Source organism: Acinonyx jubatus, chromosome D1, assembly GCF_027475565.1.
Source record: "Acinonyx jubatus isolate Ajub_Pintada_27869175 chromosome D1, VMU_Ajub_asm_v1.0, whole genome shotgun sequence".
Lineage (NCBI taxonomy): Eukaryota > Metazoa > Chordata > Mammalia > Carnivora > Felidae > Acinonyx > Acinonyx jubatus.
In genome coordinates, this window is record NC_069390.1 from 67,348,193 (window position 1) to 67,366,706 (window position 18,514).

Below are 18,514 nucleotides of genomic sequence, written 5' to 3' on the forward strand. Positions count from 1 at the left end.
CTTTCCGGGCTGTCCCGGGTCACGTGACTTGGGCGCCGCCCCTCCTTCTTCTTCTCCCGCCCCTTTTCCCTTCCCTTTCCTTTTAGACGCCCGCCCTCCCTCGCTCCGCGAGGGAAGAGCGGGGCGGCGCCCGCGCGTTACGTGATGGAACCCGCCCGGCGGGCGCAACAGGAGGCCCGCCTGGGGGGGCAGTGCGCTGCCGGCCGCGTCACGTGACGCTTCTTGCCAACAGGTCGCCCGAGGCGGGACGCGGGGTCACAGAGGGTAGGTGGGGCGGGGGAAGGGCGGGAAAGGGATCGTAAGTCTGGCGCTCCGGGGGCGCGCCAGGGAGTGGCGTCCGCCTCTCCCCTCTCCCACCCCAAGGGTCTCTTGGTGCCTGTGGTTGAAACCAACATCTTGACAAAGAGAAGGTGCGGCTGCCTTCACCGCTCTGCGTGGGGAAGGGGCTGTCAAGACTCCCGCTGCCCGGACTTTACTAGCTGAGTTGAGGAACTACCCCAAAGCCGTCCTCCTGGTTTTAAGGAAAAGGAAAACGCTTCAGTTGGCCCATTTTCGGAGCCTGCAGGCAGGCCTCTCCCTACTGTGGAACTGTTGAAGCTCTCCCTTCTTGCTTACCCTAGAAGGGTTGGGATTTTTTTCTCATTTTCTTGAAAGGCTTGCAAATGTCACCTGTTTTTGTTTATCTCTCTCCTGTTAAAAGTCAGACGCGTTGCTGCCGGACTAAATTTAGATGCTAACCAGCCCGTGTTCTTTTCGTAGGGTGTCAAATAGGACAGGAAACACATAGCTTCACTGGAATTTGAAAAGGGAAGTAGTAGGATGATGTCAACAGAGATTAGCTTGACCCTACAAGGCTGACTCCTGTGGTGATTAAAGGTCCAGACCATAGAAGGAAGTGAGAGGGCTGGTAAATGGAGAAGTCCCGTTGAAGGAATTGAGACATCACTACCTGCCATTTCCCCTGGTTTAGTCTTTCTTCCCTTTGGCCTTTTTTCTCTTTGGTAAATCAGATTTTCAGGGAAAGGAGACCTGGACACTGACCTGTGAACATTTTAGAGGAATTACTGTATCCTGTGAATCTGTTCTTTGAGATCTGTATCTTTAAGAAAGCCTTAAAAATGTAATTGGTGGGGGGTGGGCACCTTGGTGGCTCAGTTAAGTCTCTGACTCTTGATTTTGGCTCGGGTCTTGATCTCAGGGTTGTGAGATGGAACCCTGGTGGGCACTCTGTGCTGGTAGTAGAGTCTGCTTAAGATTCGCTCACATCTTTCTCTGCCCCTTCCCTGTGCTCGTGTGCTCGCTCTCTCTCAACAAAACAAAACAAAGAGCCCCACATTTAACTCAGGTTTAGGGATAAATTTTTAAATCTATGAATGTTAAGTTACTGTGATAGTCCTACATAATCTTGCTAGTTCAAATGAAATGCTACCATACTCCAAAAGTCTGTGTACACCATCTGCCAGCCAAATCCAAAATTTGTGCTTCAATCTGGTGACTCTCAGAAGATGCAAAGCAAATAGTTAACATTTTATGTATCATATCACAGGTTTTGTGGTCTCGTCCCATTCCCTTTCCCCCCTTTTTTCCACCATGGCTGGTGAAAATCTGCAGCACCATGCTTTGCCAAGAACATATAGTCTTAAACCAGCAGGCTTCATCTTTGTCAAGCCAGCCCCAAATTTCCTTCAGTGCATCTGCAGTCCTTCTGCGGTTTGGTGCCCAGTTTGCTGCCCCATGCCCATTGTGCAGTACAGTACCCCATTCTCAAGACATGTCTGCCATCCTTGCTACTCTTCTGTGGTTCCACTGAGTGAATTACCAGTTGACCTGAGCCTCTGTACTAGTGAACCCCCTGCTGAAGTAAGTAAACATGAGGCATGGCATTTAAGTGTCAATAGCTAAATATTTCAACCTTAAGAAAAGTTCAGAAATTATTCCTAAGTACACAACAGGAAATTTGTATGTTTTGCACTACTATGAATGACATTATAGGATAATATTTCACTGTTACTTTTACCAAAGAGGTTGTTACAAACCACCTTTATTCAAATTGTGATCATGTTCACCTTACTAATAAACTAGCTTCTGTTAGAAATAACACTGTTATTTTTTTTTCAAGGACACATTTTTACAAATTTGTAAGTAAATAGTCATCATTATAGAAGTTTATGTACAATGGTGAACTAAAAGATATAAAGAAATTTAGAAGATGATGGGAAAGTATTCTGAGGTTAGGAATTACCGATCTGCCTGCCCTGTCTTATATAAGTTTTCTTATAACTTATCAGTTTTCTGTGTGTTCTACTTTCCTTGGTCTGGTCAAGAAATATCTTTATTTGAAGTACCACAGATGCTTCAAACTTACTATGGCCAAAAATGACTTATCTTCCCCTTGCCCATTCCACATCCGTAATCCATATGGATCTTCTTCTTTGTTTATTTTCAGGAATGGCCTTACCACCTGCCTAGAAATACAGGTCAGAAAACTATGACTCATTCTTAGCTCTGCTTCTCTTATTTCTCTTATCTAGCCTAATCTAGTTGTATCCTTCAAACCCATTTGTTCTCCAACATCACTTCTATTGCCTTAGTTCTAGCCTTTATGATTTATTACCACTTCCCCATGTAGACTGTTCTAATAACTTCTTAGCTGATTTCTGTCTCTCATACCTCAACTCTCCAATCCAGATCTTTCCAAACCTAAAATGTATTCATCTTTTCTTTGCATTAAAACCCTTTAATAGCACCCCCAAGCACTACTCTAGAGGATAAAATCTAGGATTCTCAACTTGGCATATAAAGCCCATCATGATCTAGCCCCTACCTAACTATAGTTTGTTGAACCTCATCCTTCCCCATTTCCCACATGCACTCCAGCCAGTATCACATGACTGGCTGTACCTGGGTATGCCATGCTCCTTCACACCCTTTTAAGTATCAGTGGTTTCCTGCTGTTACTCGTGTAGTTATCTTATACAGTCTCCTACTAATTATTTTTGTAATTGTTTTATTGTGCTAGCATGAGGCACAGAGATATCTTCTTGCTTATGTTATGGCTGATGCAAAATAGACACACAGTAGAATGCTGGTTGAATGAACGAATGAATGAAAACACTTTGAAGTCACCCATTTGGAAACACCACTCCAAACTTCTCATTTGATAAAACCTGCCTACTTTTTCACACTTACAACATGTCCATTCCATAAGTATCCACCTGGAGGACCATCCTTATTTCAGTAACTTATTAATTCATTTACGAAAATAAATGTATTGAACACCCACTATGGGTCAGGCACTGTTCTACGTGCTGAATACTGTTTGTTGTAACAGTGAGTTCATCAGTCCTTTGAGAACTAATAAGCTCTTAACTTTGATCATCAACTTGAAGGCCTATGTGCTTTAATTACAAATGAACAAAAACAAAAACAGAAGTAAGGAAAAATTTGAATAGCACATGATATTTCCTAGGTTCTCAAGTTAAGTATGCCTTCTATGTGTTTGTAACACATATAAATTTTTCATTTCTCATTACTATAACACTAAAAAGGATTGTACTGTTTAATAACGGGAGGGGGGGAACAAGTTTTAGAAGTTAAGTGCTTAGATAATTTTTCTCTATTGCTTAAAAAAAAAAAAAATTAAGAATTCCAGAATCCCTCAGATAATGAAGTAGCAGAAGCAAGATTTAAAAACTCATTTTTCAGTTTCTTTATCTAGACCTGTTCACCAAGACTTGAAGCAACTGCCCATAAAGATTAAATTTATTCAACAAATTCTTCTTGCCTGCATACTCTATGTTAGGTATTGCTAGGTATTAAAACATAATAATGTATGAGACCAACGTGGTCTCTGTTCCTAGAGTCTTACATATTTTCAGTGGCAATAGAGGAGAAAATAAATCAAGTGAAGAAAACTTGAATCTTGAGGATGTCTAAATTTCAAATTAAGACAGTAAGAAAAAAAGAATTTGGAAGAGAAGATTAATTTTTTTTTAACGTTTATTTATTTTTGAGACAGAGAGAGACAGAGCATGAACCGGGGAGGGTCAGGGAGAGAGGGAGACATAGAATCTGAAACAGGCTCCAGGCTCTGAGCAGTCAGCACAGAGCCCGATGCGGGGCTCGGACTCACGGACCGCGAGATCATGACCTGAGCCGAAGTCGGACGCTTAACTGACTGAGCCACCCGGGCGCCCCGAGAGAGAGAGGATCAATTAACCAGAGTTTTTACCTCTTATTACTTCATTTAAGCTCATTCTCAAAGGCAAAGAGTCTACCACTTTACTCTATTCCCACTCTTCTTGGACATTAGAGTCTATAATTTAGATTTATAATATAAACTACAATCTTTTGATATTCTGTAAATTAAGCCAATATGAACAGCTTGGCAACCCCTTTCTTCCTCACCTTTCTATGTTTATACTTCTTGATGCTGCCAAATGAATTAAAGATCATAATCTTTAAAAGGTAAGGAATTGTCTTTGAGTGTATGTGAGTTCTCTTGCTAAAACTTCCATGCAAGTACTCCACTTCCAACTGTGTGACCCTTATTCAGGCTCTCAGCATACATACTTGTGATAATAATGGTAATGTAACTTTGTTGGTTACTTACCGTGTGCTAAGCACATTATCCATTTGAACGCTAAAACAACTTCATGACCTTAAGTGGCAGGTGTCTTAACCAAAGTCTGTTTCCTTTTCTCCTGAGCACACACATTGTATTTCCCAGACTCCTTTGTAATTATTTGGGGTCATGTGACTGATTTCTGTCCAGTAGAATGTGAACAGAAAAGATGAAAGCCATTTAAGGTTTGGTCCACAAAATCTCTAGCACATCCTACACATGCTCCATGTTCTCTTTCTTTCTGTGTTTATCAGGAAATGAAAACTTCAAAGAATTTACAGGAGGGGCACCTGCATGTTTCAGTTGGTTAAGTGTCCAGCTCTTGATTTCACCTCAAGTCACGATCTCACAGTTTGTGAGATCAAGCCCCATGTTGGGCTCTGCACTGACAGCATGGAGCCTGTTTGAGATTCTCTCTTTCTCCTGTCTCTCTGCCCATCCCTTGCTTGTACTCTCTCTCTCTGTATCTCTTTCAAAATAAATAAATAAACTTAAAAAAACTTTTCAGAGGATGCCAAAACCACAAAACATGAAAAGCCTGGGGCCCCCAAATTAATCCTTGCAGAAATGTCCTCCAGGAGAACAGCATGGTGAGGAGCACCTGTGTTGGATTTTACTTGTTTTATTAAATTATGCCTGTGAAATTATGATGCTATGTTTTACAGTAATTAGCTACCCTGCCTAATATACTTTTCTCTCCATTTCACTGATGAAGAGATTGAGACAATGGAAAAATTAAGTAACTTGCTTAAATTTGCTTAGCTATTAGATGGGGAAACTAGGAGTAGATCTCAGGTCTGTCTGACTTTAGAGTTTGAGCTGTCACTGCTTAAGTTTCTCATTATACTATTTCATGTATTTCTAAAAATTTCATAAGTTTCATATGGCCTTTAGTACACACTGCTTCACCTAGCATGCTGAAATGACAGTAATATCAGGGTGACCTCCAGGTTCTCTCATATATATAAGGCTCTCTTACTTTTTTTTTGATGTTTATTTATTTTCGAGAGAGAGAGAAAGATAATGGGGGAGGGGCAGAGAGAGAGAGGGAGACACAGAATCTGAAACAAGCTCCAGGCTCTAAGCTCTCAGCACAGCCTGATGCGGGGCTCGAACTCAGGAAGGGTGAGATCATAACCTAGGCCAGAGTCGGACACTTAACCAATTGAGTTACCCAGGTCCCCCTCTTACTTTCTTTAACTCATTCCTACCACACTTTTCTTTCTTTTGAGTATATTAATTTTATAATTTCAGTATATCTTACAGTGTATTTGGATCCTATATGCCTGTTGAAAAATGACATGTAGATTAGTTTTTAAGTACCATTCTTCCCTTTGAAAGGAAGATTTACCACCCCTTGACCATGAATCATCACCAATAACTAATTATGAAACAGAATAAAAATATGAAACCTGAGCTGTTAAGATATCTGAGGCCCATTTTCTGTAATCTAAAGAGGCTAAATCAAGTACAAATATACTAGAACATGCAACACTGAGTTAAAATAAGAATAGAGTTTTAATGTTAATGTTATATACTTATTTAGAAAGAAAGAGAAAGAGAGTGGGGGAAGGGCAGAGAGAAGGAGAGAGAGAATCCCAAGCAGGCTCCGCACTGTCAGCATGGAGCGCATCGTGTTGTTCAAACTCACAAACTGCAAGATCATGACTTGAGCCGAAATCAAGATCACTTAGCTGACTGAGCCACCCAGGCGCCCCTAATGTTAATGTTAAAATTAGGCTATCGAATTTTGGCTGATATGTATCAATAACATGAAGGAGATTTAATTAATTCATTTGACGCAATGGGGGAAGTACTGGAGTAATGCAGTCAGACACACTTAGGTTCAAAACTCAACAAGTTATTCAGTTTCCTCATATATAAAACAAGGATAATAGTACACGTGTTGTGGATTTCTTACCAGGATTAAAATAATGTACATAAAAAACTAATACAATGTTTGACACACAGTTGTCAATAAATAAAATCATACAACAAACCTTTATTCAGAATTCACTATGGGCAAAGCATTCTGCTAGATTTCCAGGATACAGAGATCAATCAGACAAAACATTAACGAATGTATTAAGTAATGTGATAGAGATATGCATAGAGTGCTGTAAGAATAGAGAAAAAGGACACCTAGTTCTTCCTGGAGGGATTAGCAAGGTTTCTCAGGGGCAGTGACACATATGCTGAGTCTTGAAGGATAATTAGGAATTGTGAGGGAACCATGGGACACCTGAGTGGCTTAGTCGGAGGAGCATTCAACTCTTGCTCTCAGGGTCATGAGTTCGAGCCCCACGTTGGGTGTAGAGGTTACTTTAAATAACTTTTAAAAAATGAATTGTGAGGGAATCAGGGAGAAGTTATTGTAGACAGAGGAAAACCGCATATGCAAAAGAAGCAGCAAATAGTTTTATATGACTGAAACATATTACGTGTGAGCTTTTTATTTACTCATAAGATCAGCAGGTAGTTGTTGAACACCTATATATGCCAGATAGCATGCTAAGTCCTGAAAACACATCAGTGAACCAAAGAGAAAAGTCTTTGGCTTCTTGAATGGTGCGTACATTCAAGAGGGGCATGTAACTAACAGATAAATATGAAGAAAAATTAAGCAGGGTAAAAGAATCAAGAATGACAGAGAACTTTAGATTAGATGAAGGGAAAGCCTTTCTAAGGAGGTGGCATGTGACTTAAGTGGATTGTGGGAGTCAGCAATGCAAATATTGGGGAGAATCATTTTGCAGAAAAGGAACAATAAGTACAATGGCTCTCAGACAAGAACAAGATTAACTTGTTTGCAGAACAACACAGCCAGTGTAGCCAAAGAAAGAGTGAAGAAGGGAAAAGAGAATTAGGAGGTTATCTCAGAGATATGACCAGATCATGAGGGGCATATTGAGGACTCTTAAATAATATCTAGAGGTAGATAACCCATGAAAATGGACAGCTAGCCTTAGATCCTTGGAACAAGCTGATGACTGCCTGAAGTAGGATATTTCCCACCAAGACCTCTGGAACTAGACCCCACTGATTGCCATGTTCTTCATATGCATATCCCCTTGGCTTTTCATCTTTATCCTCTTGGCTATTCCCCCTCTTTTGGATTAAGGTCCTAAATTATTATGGATACCTTTTTTTTTTCTTTAGTAAATACATATTATTCCTAAGACCTGTATCCTTGAAAACTACCAGATACAGGATTAATTCTTCATTCACTGGTAAGGTTGAACAAAACCTACCCAATTAAAGGAAAAAAGAAACTTGATTGTATAAGGAAGATTATGTCACATGTCCAATTTTTTTAAATTCATTTTGAGTATAGTTAATGTGCAGTGTTATATTAGTTTCAGGTGTAACAATATAGGGATATAACAGTTCTGTACTTGTCCGATTTTTAAAATCTAGGAATATAGCTTTGAAATGCCTTGCAAACTCTAATCATTTTTGTCTTAGTGTCTGTCTGCATTGCAGTTACCAGATGTATGATCTTCAGAGTCTTAAATGCTGCTGCACAGCTACTGCTACATTTGATGATTTACAAATGATCATCCAACAAAAAGAACAAGAAGGCGTGATATTTACAGAGGTTAATATGACTACCATGAAAAACTCAATACATAACTACAAATAATTAAATAGCAGTGCAGATCTGATCACGTTCTCTGAAAACTAATGGCCTTTCTTCTAACTTAGGCTAAAGAATGACTAAGAGAATGGGGACTGAGAAATGAACCAAAACTAAATCAACTATGCTATTGATATGCCACACAAACAATTCTAGCTCCTGTTTTAACACCAATTTGTGTAGACTCCTATGTTACAAGACGACAAACTGATTTAACTGTAACTCTGAGCAGACTCAAATGTTCTAGTAATTCACTCAGTTTACAAATTCTAATCAGTCCCTGCCGAAGCTAATAATATCTACTATAAAGGCACCCTATGATTAATAGCAGTCCCCTCTCAAATTCCTGTATCTTTCCCTAACTACTCCCTTTTGAGACATTATTGAGACTAGGTTACTGTGATTCTTCCCCTTACCAGCAACTTTAACAAATCCAGATTTTTATCATCTATAGGGTTTCAATAGTGCTATGTTTAGGTCTCAGTCTTTGGGTGAGCCTGTGGCCATGGACTGTGAACTTTACCAGTGCTTCTCAGTTTTTGTTTTTGTTTTTTATTGAAGTGTAGTTGATACATAATTTTACATTAGTTACTATGTACTATGTGTACAACATAGTGATGCTACAACTCTATATATCATGCTATGCTCACCACAAATACAGCTACTATTTGTCACCATATAGTATTATTACATCACCATTCACTGTATTCCCTATGCAGTACCTTTTATCCCCATGACTTACACATTCCATTATTGGAAATCCAGTACTTCTGATTCCCCTTCATCCATTTTGCACATCCCCCCACACTCCTGCCCTCAGGCAACCACCAGTTTATTCTCTGTATATATGGGTCTCTTTCTTCTTTTGTTTATTTGTTCATTTGTTTTATTTTTTAGATTCCACATATAAGTCAAGTCATACGGCATTTGTCTTTCTCTGACTTATTTCACTTGGCAATATACCTTCTAGGTCTATATATGTCATCACAAATGGCACAATCTCATTCTTTTTTATGCCTGAGTAATATTCTATTGTGTACATATATATGTATATAGATATAGATGTATAAATGTGTAAATATATATATACACATATATATATACATACATATGTGGTATATATACATATATGTATATGTGGTATATATACATACCACATATGTATGTATATATATTTACATACATATGTATATAAATATGTATATGTATGTGTATATACATATGTGTGTATATATATACATATATACATATGTATATATACACACACATATGTATATATGTATATATACACATATATGTATTATATATACATATGTATATATAATACATACATATGTATATATGTATATATATACACACATATATATATGTGTACCACATCTTCTTTATTCATCTATTGATGTACACTTGAGTTGCTTCCACATTTTGGCTATTGTAAATGATGCTGCAATAAACATAGGAGTGCATTTATGTTTTCAAGTTAATGTTTTCATTTTCTTTGGGTAAATACCTAGTAGTGAAATTACTGGATCATGTGGTATTTATATTTTTAATTTTTTGAGGAACCTCCATACTGTTTTTCCCAGTGGCTGCACCAGTTTACATTCCCACCAACAGTGTATGAGTATTCGTTTTTCTCTACATCCTCACTAACACGTGTTATTCTTGTCTTTTTGATACTAGCCATTCTAACTGGTGCAAGGTGATATCTTGTGGTTTTGATTTGCATTTTCATGATGATTAGTGATGCCAAGCATCTTTTCATGTGTCTGTTGGTCTTCTTTGGAAAAGTGTCTACTCAGTACTCAGGTCCTCTGCCCATCTTTTAACCAGCTTATTTGTCTTTTTGGTTTTTTGTTTTTCGCATTGAGTTGTATAAGTTCTTTATCTATTAGGTTTTAATCCCTTATCAGATTTATCATTCACAAATATCATTTCCCATTCAGTAGGTTGCTTCTTAGTTTTTTTCTTGCTTAGGCAGGACAGGGTAGACAGAGGGGTCTGGAGTTGTCTATTTTTCTCCCACCAGATACTTTAGCCTCTGATAAAACTTCAGCAGAATAGACTCAGGCAAAATAGTTTCTATTGAGGGTAGGCCATGTTAAGAACAGAATACTCTGGCATATATTGAAATGGTTCCTTTCCCCTCCTCCTGCTGGAAACACTAGGGGAATTTTCTCTGGTATTTACTGAGAGGGCTTGGTAGAGTTCCCATAGGTAGAGCTAACAAAAGTGTGGGAACCTCCCCCATACCTTGTCTGCACTGAGCCTCCAGCAATTTGTCAATCACAGTTTAGGTTTCCCCACCCTGGGACAGTTCTGGTGGTGGTTTCTGCTTGTACATTCTGCCACTTTAAGCTGTGATTCTCAGTGTTCACCTATTTCTCCAGTATAGGGAAGAACAGTGATTTGCCTTGTGACCTCACTTCTTTGACAACTAAGAAGAGTTGACTTTCAGTTTGCATAGCTTTCTACTTGTTCTTATGTTGGAGTGGTGATAAGGGACAAGAAATCAGAAGACTGGACATACTGATTTTGGGTGCCCATGAGACACCAAAATGCAGCTGTCTAGTGTACCAAAGAATATAATATGGCTTCGGTAAGCTAGAGATACAGATCCAAATGATATGAGTGTACAAGTAGTTGGCAAATCTTGGAGTATATGAAGTTAAATTGGGAGTTAGCTCCCAGGAGTGAAACAGAATCCTGGGGAATTCCAACATTAAAGAGGCAGCATACAATTTTATTTATTTTTTTATTTTTTAAATGTTTCTGCTTTATTTTTGAGAGAGAGAGAGAGAGACAGAGCTTGGGGGGGGGCGGGTAGAGAGAGAGGGGGAGACACAGAATCTGAAGCAGGCTCCAGGTTCTGAGCTGTCAGCACAGAGCCCAATGTGGGGCTTGAACTCACGAACTGTGAGATCATGACCTGAGCCGAAGTCAGATGCTTAACTGACTGAGCCACCCACGTGCCCCAAAGAGGCAGCATATAATTTTAAAGGAGCACTGAAGATATAGTCACTCTCTGATAAAACTAAATTTTCACAGGTACCTTGTTATTACTCATATAAATTTATCAAAGTTCATTACCTTTTATTCTTTTCCACCCACACCTCCCACACCCCAATTAACTAAAGCAATTATATTACATAATCTGCTCATCCTGGGACAATTGTTAACATGGAGACTTTTCAAAATTAAAATATTTCAAACTACCTTTTAAATAAGGTTCTATAGATTGGTCTATAAATCTTCTGTTTAAAAAATATCATTTTAAAGGAAAGATATTTTATTCCAGTAGGTAGTCCAGGGAAAGTTTCTGAGTACCAAATTCTAAATCTCCAAAAGTAGGATTAAAATTTTAGATACTGAAAGATTCCAGGAAACGGTTGCATTTCTGCATGCTACAGTAAAATGAAGGCAGGAGGGACACATCTGCCAAACTTTATATTATAATTAAATCACTTTGTACTGACATAGCTTTACTTTAGAGGAGAATGTTTGTGGGGATTTTTAATCAGATAAAAATAGGGCTGCTGTTTTCTCTATACCAATTAACATAGTTGACATTTAGCCAGATCTGCCCTGGACACAGCAAGGGATGTACAGTTTGTCCTGATTCTGTGGGAAATGAAAAATGCAGTACTTGGCACAAGAAAAAATATGTGAACCCAAAAAATGTTGTCAAATATAGAAGTCAAATTAAGAAAATTGATTTACTGAAGGGCAGTCTATGCTTTCTAGAGAACAAAGGAGAAGAAAGACTCTCTGGACTATTCAACAACATTGAGTTTAACTATAAATATGATATGCCAGTGAATAAATATATCTGGTTAAAGATATTTTTCCACAACTCAATTAAATATGCAATTATTACCGTGAGTTTCAGAAAGAAACTGCTCACAGCTCACAGATAACATATAAAGACGTGTTAAAAATATTTGCACAGGGGCGCCTGGGTGGCTCAGTGTGTTAAGCATCTGACTTCAGCTCGCGTCATGATCTTGCAATCCATGGGTTTGAGCCCTGCGTGGGGCTCTGTGCTGACAGCTCAGAGCCTGGAGCCTGCTTCGGATTCTTTGTCTCCCTCTCTCTCTGCCCCTCCCCCATTCACCCTCTGTTTCTCTCTCTCTCAAAAATAAACAAACACTTAAAAAATTATTTTTTGCACATTAAGTCTGCTTAGATATCATCTAATCAAATTCTTTCATGTATGGATGAGGAAAATTGTTCCCAAGGATGTTAAATTACTTCCATAGAATCACACTGATGCATTGCCCTCATAGATCCTTTGGTTCTCAAAAACTTGATGGGAACGTCAAAGCTATTGAAGCATTTCAAATTTATCAGAGTGCCTGAAGAATAGTTTATTCTTGTTTATTGAGCTTATGATTAACTAATTATGTGAAAGAAAAGTGCCTTTATATTTATAATTTCTTAAAAATTGATCTAAGGTAGGGGCACTTGTGTGACTCAGTCGGTAGGGCATCCAACTTCAGCTCATGCCATGATCTCGTGGTTCGTGGGTTCAGGCCCCGCATTGGGCTCTGTGCTGACAGCTCAGGGCCTGAAGCCTGCTTCAGATTCTGTGTTTCCCTCCCTCTTTGCCCCTCCCCTGCTCACGCTCTGTCTTTCAAAGACTAATAAACATTTAAAAAAATTAAAAATAAAATTGATCTAAAGTATTTTACTTCATAGTTTGACCTTTATAAGTAGTAGATTGGAAACATAAAATCGCTGCTGTTGGATATTTACCCACAAAAACAGCAAAATTCATGTATTTCAAACTAAAATATGAAGGTGAACTGAATATTTGAATAACTTGTAATAATTCAAGTTCATAACTGCAAAGAGCATTTTATATACTTAGGGTTATGGCTCCAATACAGTAGTTCAGGTGACTGTGAAGAAAATATTTTGACTCCCTGTATACCCTGAAAAATTTGTGGCCTGTGCTAGCTAGCCTCCCAGATGAACTTCACTGATCCTCATCTTCTGGTTTTTGTGCCATTGTGTAGTCCCCTCTCACAATGAATAGGAATGACCTGTGTAACCAGTACAATATTGGGGAAATGATGGTGTGTGACTTCTCAGGCTACTCTCTCTTGGCTCTCTCACACTGGCAGAAGTCAGACACCATGTTATGAGAACACTCAAACAGTCCAACGGAGAGGTCCACATGGCAAAGAACTTAGGCCTTTTGCCAGCAGCCTGCATTAACTTGCCAGCCTTGTGAGTGGGCCATCTTGGACGCAGATCCTCTGGCACCACAGCCAGGCCTTCAGAAGCCCTGACCAACATCTTGATTGCAACCTCAGGAGAGACCCTGAGCCAGAACTACTCAGCTAATCTGTTCCCAAATTCCTGACCCACAGAAACTGCATGAGATGTTGTTTTAAAGCCTCTAAAATTTGGGATAATACATAACTATATTGGACTTTTAAAAAATATATATGCCCTATGTGTTAGTTTTCCTAGGGCTGCTCTAACAGATTACCACAAATCTGGTGGCTTAAAACAAGAGTTTATTCTCTCACAGTTCTGGAGGCCAGAAGTCTGAAACCAAAGTGTTGGCAGGGCTGTACTCCCTCCAAAGGCTCTGAAGGGAGAATCCTCCCTATGTCTTTCAGCTTCCGGTGGCTCCAGGTGTTCCTTGGCTTGTGACTGCATAACTCCATTCTCTGCCTCCATTTTAAGGTGACCTTCTCTTTTCCATGTGTCTCTCCTTTATGTGTCTCTAACAAGGACACTTATCCTGGGTTTAGAACCTACTCAGATAGTTGAGGATGACCTCATGTCCACATCTTTAATACAATTACATCTGCAAAGAGCTTTTTTCCAAATAAGGTCATATTCACAGGTTCCAGGATATGGACATATCTCCTTGGGGGGGGTGGGGGGGGGGTGGGCGGGGGTCACCATTCATCCTACTACACACTATAAGAGTTTATATATAGTTTGAATATATAATTTACTTAAGTCTTACCTAAAAGAGTCATGAAGGCAAACTAATGATAAGATGGTAATAATAATGGGGCACCTAGGTGGCTCGGTTGATTAAGCATCCAACTTCAGCTCAAATCAGATCTCTCGGGTCATGGGTTGGAGCCCCACCTCGGGCTCTACACTGACAGCTCAGAACCTGGAGTTTGCTTCGGATTCTGTGTCTCCTTATCTCTGCCTCTCTCCTGCTGGCACTGTTCCCCCCCCCCCTTCTCTCTCTCCCTCTTTCTCTCTCTTTCTCTCTCAAAAATAAATATGAAAAATAAATAAAAAATAAAAGATGATAATAGTGGTAATAAAAGACCTGGTTAATTTAGTGCTCTAGTGGACGGGTTTGATTACTCAAAGCTGCATCATATCATCTTTTTTATGAACAGGAATCAGGAGTCCTGGGATCCAGCCTCCACTGGCTGTATGGTCTTGCAGGAGACTTTACTTCTATGATCTTTCCTGGGGGGAGGATCTCTTCCCTTAGCCTCTGTGTGCAGAGACATCTACTAGAGTAGCACCTCTGGCCTGTCTTTGCTTCCTTACTCATTCTCCCTAGTGACTTCAGGAAAAAGAAATGAATGTTCTTTGCCAGGACCAGGACTAGTATAAGGTCACCAGGACTAGGGAGGCACCAGGGGCACAAAATTTAAGAAGACCCTCACTCTCGTGGTGCCTGGGTGTATCCATCAGTTAAGCATCCAACTTTGGCTCAGGTCATGATCTCAAGATTTGTGAGTTCAAGCCCCACGTGGAGCTCTCTGCTGTCAGTGTGGAGCCTACTTTGAATCCTCTGTCTCCCTCTCTCTCTGCCCTTGACCCTTCCCTAAAATAATAAATAAATAAACAAACAAACAAAAAAAGAAGATCCTCATTCTCAGGGTCATGAGGCAAACACATTCCAGGTATTACATTATGGGCCTCACTCCAGTGCCACTCGAAGAAGCTCTCCCTGCCAAATGATTCAAGATCACATCAATCCTTCTCTACTTTGATGCTCCATAATAGTTGCCTGTATCTCACAGTTCACAGTTTTTATAATCTGTTCTCTAATTGTTCCAGTATACATCATTTAGATTGTAAACACCCTCCCTTCAATGTTGTCTAACCACATTGGAGCACATTATGTGCACATCACTACACATTTATTGATTGACCAAATTAATAGACACACTTCTTCAAGAAAAACCTACTTAACATGTTTTTCCTCCTTGAAAATAATTTTTTCTCAAAAATCATTCATTATTTTAGAACATAGTACATTTTCCATTTGGACTATTTTCTTCACAGAAATCATGTAGTTCTTAAAACATCTGAATCCATTGGGGCACCTGGGTGGCTCAGTCGGTTGAGCGTCCAACTTTGGTCAGGTCATGATCTCACCACTCGTGGGTTCGAGCCCCGCGTCAGGTTCTGTGGCTCTGTGCTGACAGCTCAGAGCCTGGACCCTGCTTTGGATTCTGTGTCTCCTTCTCTCTCTGCTCCTCCCCTGCTCATGCTCTTTCTCTCTCTCTCTCTGTCTGTCTCTCAAAAACAAATAGATAAACATTAAAAAAAAAATTTAAAACATCTGAATCCATCATGCAGTCTTCTGCAAGTTAGTTATATTTTTAAAATGTGTTCACTTCTTGGTATTAATTTGTTTTCCCAGTTTCTTAATTTTGAGTCTATTTGTGAGGCTACTGATCTAATTGTGTTATTTTAGACAGGGTAAAATACCAGTTAGGCCAAAAAGAGCTTGCTTGGGTAACTGTGTATAAACTCTGCCTGAAAGTCCCACTGCTAACATTGTGGAGGTAGAACCAGACCATACACAGAGCCCGGTATCATGTGCCTACATATTTAAAAGTTATATATCAAGCTCTTAAACTTTTGGAGAAGTATGTCCTATCCTTCTACTTTGATAGATTTTTTTTTCTTTCCAGAATTTCACTTTTATATTTTCCATTTCTATTTTGGCCTCAACGTGATCTCATTCTTAATGCTCTAAAAGATTAAAAACCAAATGTAATTACATTCAAAGTATTCAAATTGTGAGTATATTTTCCATCAAAAAAAGTAAATATAAAAGACTGAAAAATTACAATTATTTTTGGGTGAAGATAGTCCAAAGTACAAACTTCCAGTTAGAAGATATAAGTTCTGGGGATATAATGTAGAGCATGGTGACTATAGTTAATAGTACTGTATTGTATATTTGAAAGTTGCTAAGAGAGTAGATCTTAAAAGTTCTCACCACAAGAAAAATAAATTTGTAACAGTGTGAGGTATGGATGTTAACTAAACTTATTGTGATAATCATTTCACTGTATATACATACATCAAATCATTACATTGTATATCTTAAACTTACACAATATTATGTCAGTTATTTCTCAAACTGGAATAAAATTATAATTATTTTACATGTTTAAAAAATGACTTCTCTAAAGAATTCAAAGTTATATCTCAAAATTGAAAAGGAAAAAATAAATTATAATTATTTAATATCAAAATTTTAAATCAAAATCATAGAGAAAACTTAAAATTTACCTGCATCTATTTAAATATATTATTAAAAAGAAAACTATTCTTTATTCTTGCATTGACCATCTGGTAGTCAGTGGGAAGAATTGATATCATGCTTCATGCATGTTATGTCTAGCTTACATATTCACACATTCAAGAGTAATATGAATTGTTTTATATTGCAAATGTTCCTCAGCAGTCATGTTTAATTATTACAAATAATATACTAATTCATGGGTACTTCTGGAAACACAAAATATAAAGAAAAGCAAGAGGGGCGCCTGGGTGGTGTAGTGGTTAAGCATCCAACTCTTGATTTTGGCTCAGGTCATCATCTCACGGTTTGTGGGTTTGAGCCCCACATTGGGCTCAGCACTGGCACTGCAGAGCCTGCTTGGGATTCTCTCTCTCTCTCTCTCTCTCACTCCCCTGCTGCTGCTCTCTCTCTCTCTCAAAATAAATAAATAAACTTAAAAACTTTTTTCAAAATAGATACTGGGTGAAATGGGAAATGATACTGCACTGTGCAAAAATCTTTTGCACTCATGCTGAGAGGAAGGAAATGAAAAGTTAGTCCTTTCTTCTCTCTAGGTACTCCTCTTATTCAAACCCACCCACATCACTGGTGTTCATCTCCAAATTTGGTGGCAGTACAATCCACAAGACCTCACAGCATTTAGACACAGTTGCCTTTTCACTCAAGAAATAGGACAAGAGAGGTAAAGAAGCATTTCCCAGGGGGCTGAATGCTGTTAAGCATGAAAGTGGATGTTTAAGGACACATGTGCCAGTGCTGAGCGCCAAATCACAAGTGCCAGAGGTACCCATGTGCTATTAAACAGATTTATTTTTTGTGTTTGTGATATGTGGGGCCTTCTAAAACACAGAGCCTAAAGCGAGAACACCTTGCTTGGGTGGCAGGGTTGATTGTATCACTGTGCCAAAAGTCAATCACTGAAGGTCAGAAAGTTCTTTCTAGTCCCAATAGGGTTCATGGGTTAAAGAATTAAGCTATTTGTAGTGATACGGTATAATAGTGAGAACACAGACTCTGGAGACATAGTGATTGGGTTCACATCCCAACTTTGCTACTTAGTTGTCTAACCTTGGACAAGTTAGTTAACCTTTCTATACTTCAATTTCCTCATCTGTAAAATAGGGATGATAATAATGATACTACTTTGAAGGAGAGTTGCAATATTTAAAAAATACTCATCTCACTGACTAAAGTGAGTAAATATATGTGAGAGAAAATGTAGTGAATATATTTTCCATCAAAAAATGTAAAATGGGGCGCCTGGGTAGCTCAGTTGATTGAGCATCCAACTCTTGATTTAAGCTTGATTTAAGCTCAGGTCATGATCTCACAGTTCATGAGATAGAGCCCTGCATCGGGCTTGACAGCATGGAGCCTGCTTTGGATTCTCTCTCTCCCTCTCTCCCCCTCCCCAACTCATGCTCTTTCTCTTTTGCTCTCACAAAATAAATAAATAAATTTTTTTAAATGTAAAGTAAATATAAAAGATATTTTGCAATATAAAATTACTCATATTACTCTTAAATGTGTGCTACATAGGCTAGCATATGTAGGCTAGCATATGTAAGCTAGACAAAGACATATATCAACTATGTGCACCCTCCAAATCATTGTGTAGAACCAATTCACTCTTGGAAAAAGTACAATAATTAATTTAAAAAAAATAACAACAACAACAACCAGCTTTTGGATGCCTTTTGTGGCCAAGCACAACATT

General features: G+C 38.8%; 1 long non-coding RNA gene across 3 annotated transcripts in view; it reads left to right on the plus strand.

The window, feature by feature from the left end:
- The window catches only part of LOC128311879 (uncharacterized), a 46,050-nt gene that overhangs the window by 948 nt on the left and 26,588 nt on the right, over positions 1 to 18,514 (plus strand). Inside the window, exon 1 of one of the 3 annotated variants that reach the window (XR_008290528.1) lies at positions 48 to 232. The exons of the other annotated variants lie outside the window; for them this stretch is intronic. This is a non-coding gene — a long non-coding RNA (uncharacterized LOC128311879). Of the gene's footprint in view, positions 1 to 47; positions 233 to 18,514 lie in introns of those variants that run through there. 3 annotated transcript variants of the gene reach the window in all.